Source organism: Miscanthus floridulus, chromosome 2, assembly GCF_019320115.1.
Source record: "Miscanthus floridulus cultivar M001 chromosome 2, ASM1932011v1, whole genome shotgun sequence".
Taxonomy (NCBI): Eukaryota; Viridiplantae; Streptophyta; class Magnoliopsida; order Poales; family Poaceae; genus Miscanthus; species Miscanthus floridulus.
The window spans coordinates 171472661-171475918 of NC_089581.1; the positions used below are offsets into that span (position 1 = coordinate 171472661).

At 46.9% G+C, this 3258-nt stretch overlaps 1 long non-coding RNA gene across 1 annotated transcript; it reads left to right on the top strand.

Moving 5' to 3' along the window:
- The first annotated feature begins 234 nt into the window (after positions 1-234).
- On the top strand, positions 235-1871 carry LOC136540663 (uncharacterized). Its single transcript, XR_010780010.1, has 3 exons — positions 235-735; positions 1030-1090; positions 1346-1871. It is a non-coding gene; the product is annotated as an uncharacterized lncRNA (long non-coding RNA).
- Positions 1872-3258: the final 1387 nt, after the last annotated feature.

Below are 3258 nucleotides of genomic sequence, written 5' to 3' on the forward strand. Positions count from 1 at the left end.
TAGAATTGTGGTAGGTGGCTTGCATTTTTAGTAGTCTAGCGTAATACTCGCTTCGCCTCATAATTGTCTAATCGGTTTGTTAAGTGTTGTTGTAGAATTTTTTATTAGGCTATTCATCCCCTCTAGCCATTAGGACTTTTCACATGGGTATATCCTGATCCGATCTACCCTGCAGCAGCAATGACGGCTATGCATCTTCCGTGGTGCATGGATGACGACGACTTTCGACTGCCTCGAGAAGGGCAAGCGGTGCCCCGGGGAGCTGTCGGCGATGGCCGGCCGCAGGACCCATGGTGAGTAGTCCCGATACCGACCCCCCGATCTCGTTCCCCTCAACCCTAGCGCGTCTCCGGGGCCCTTCCCGGTCATGATCTGTGCGTCCTGGGCTAATCCACTCCCGATCTATGGTCGCAGTCGCTTTGTAGGAATGTGTGTAGGAATGTATACCTTTGCTTGAATTTGTAATCGTGTAAAGGTGATCATGATGTAACCCTTTTGGCTTTTCTGGATGACTTGGCAGTGACCTAATTTGCATATGTTTTACTTATGTTCTTAGACATTGGGCTAGGCGGGGCAGTATAAGTATAAATACTATGTTACGCCACACCGAACTATGATCAGGCGATGAATTAGAAGGTTCTGGCTAGGGAGGCAAGAACATCCAGGAGAGTGCATGCCGAGAAATTAAGGTGTTCATTTATCAGCCTTGGTTGGTTGAGTACCTGAAGAACAAAGGTGAGCATTTATCTGGAATGTTTGAGCACTGCAGGTGGCAAAGTTAATGGGGTTTTTAACGGTTGTCCCTACCTAATTGCTGAATTCCATCTATTTTTGTTTAATACACTATATGATAGAATTTTCTGATTCATGATTCAGAGTCTTTTGCCGGGAACAAACAGTACCTGTCATTATCATGTTCTGTGGGATGTGAACAAATTTGCCGCTGATAGACACTGTATTTGCAGTGGTCTGTTCAGGGAGTATAACAGTTAGTCTAAATCATGTGTGTATGTGTTTTTATTTTTGCAGTTGATCTAGGAAAGCAAGGACACAGTTGGCTTTTTCCCTAGAAGGAGCAAACATTTATTTGGTAATAAGCTTATTTTGAGCCATTGTAATTTCCTCTTATCTATTAATTGGACAATGTTCTTTTCAATGATTTTGGAAAAAAAATTCTTAGCTGGTGGCTCTAAATACTTTTAGGGTAACAATTCAATTTGGTATATTTTAGCTTACCCTTTCTCGTAGAAGAAACATAGAATTGGAAAATTCACCTGAATCTTACTAAACATTTGCGGGGATGTTCAGTTATATGATTATTGAACATTTGCAGATTTATATGCAGGGACTATTGTTTGGGGAATGGAACTACGTGGAAGCACTGTTGGTATGGTGTTCATTCTTTCAGGTTTAGTTTATTGAGTATCCATCTATAGAAGAAAGAAAGGTGTCATGTGCACTGTTGAAGCTGGGCGGAGCTCGGATAGATATGGAGGAGGAGCTACCACCGGATCAACTGCCCGCCGCTGGCAGATCGACAGAGATGGAGGAGCTCATTGCCCACCGCCGGCAGATCGACGGAGACGGAGGAGCTCGTTTCGCTGGCGTCTCAGGAATTGGAGGCAAATGGGGGAGGCAGGGAAGAAAACGGCAGGGACAGCAGAGGAGCTGGAACATTATACCATCATTCATATTCATCATATATAGTTCATCAAATGATTTCAATAGAGAATGGTTTTAAACACACGATACGTGCCAATGAGAAGTCTGTCATCATTCATATGGATGAGGGCACTACTACTGGTTATAATGGTATTATCTCCTGTATTGTGGTAACTATGGAAAGAAATATCGTCATTTGGTTGTTTTAATGTGCATCACTAAAATGTCACCGTAGCGTTAGCACGGGCACAATACTAGTAAGAGGTAAGATTAGAGTAAGATAAGATTCGCCTGATTTCTATTTTTATTATTAAATAAATATATCTCCAAGCTACATATTATTGCAATATAGCTAATTTAGTTCAAAAAATATTAGGGCATGGCTAACGCCCGGATATCCTGATGGACACGCGCGATGGATGCCCGTGCAGCCTGCCTCCGTCCGCCTCGCTTTGACTCGCACGTGCACCCCGCCCTCAACACTGCGCCCGCCGCTCCTCAGCGTCCGGATGGACGGCCACGTGGCTCGCCCACCCGCCCCCCCGCCCCCCGCTGCACCCCGCTCCTTCCCCCGACCCCCTCCTCCTCTCTGCATGGGCGGGACCAGGGAGCCGGCCCCAGCTTGTTGCGCCCTTGTCCGCCGGTACCCTGCTCTACCGCGTCACCATCCTCGGCGCCTAGGCCGTGTGTCCATCAATCACTGTGCCCCCTAAAACACTTGCAATATGGAACTCTTGGATGCAACATACATCGGGCACAGATGAAACATTTGAAACATACTGTTGCAACATATGTGTGAAACATATGCAACATCCAGATAAAACACTTGCAACATGTGTGTGAAACATATGCAACATCCAGATAAAACACTTGCTACAGCATACATCTGAAACAGATGAAACATTTATTCAAAACGCTTGCAACATACCACTCAAAACACTTGCAAAAATATGCAACATGTGCAATATCCTGATCTACTTTTGCAACATCCATATGTAACAACTGCAACATACCTCTGAAATATCTGAAACACTTGGAACATACATTTGCAACATCCTGATCTACTTTTACAACATCCGTATGTAACAACTGCAACATACCTCTGAAATATCTGAAACACTTGAAACATACATTTACAACATAAGGAAGGGGAAGGCCGGGCCAGTCGATTTCGGTTGTTGGGGTGGGATCCTGCGGCGAGCGACGGCACGAGCACCACCAGAATCGGACATGCTTGTGGGTGCTCTTGGTTTGGCCGGGGAAGACCTGAGGCACCACGGCACGTGCGCCCCAACGGCCATGGCGGGGTCAGTGGCGCGCCCAACGATGGTGGGCGACAAGGGAGCGAGCGGCGCAGGTGACTAGGACGCAAGTGAGCGGCGTAGGGAGTGAGGGCGTGCGGCGCGGTCGGCGATGGGAGGGAGGGGCCGGACGGATGAGCGGCCACGCTCCTTCGGGCGCTGGGCGAATAAGCATACGAGGGAGTGACGATTTGTTTTTTTTTTTGTTTTGGAGAGAGATAGGGCCTGCTCCTACGGAGCCGTGTCCGGATGAGAGTCACGAACAGACGCCCGTGTTGAATCATTATCGAAAATA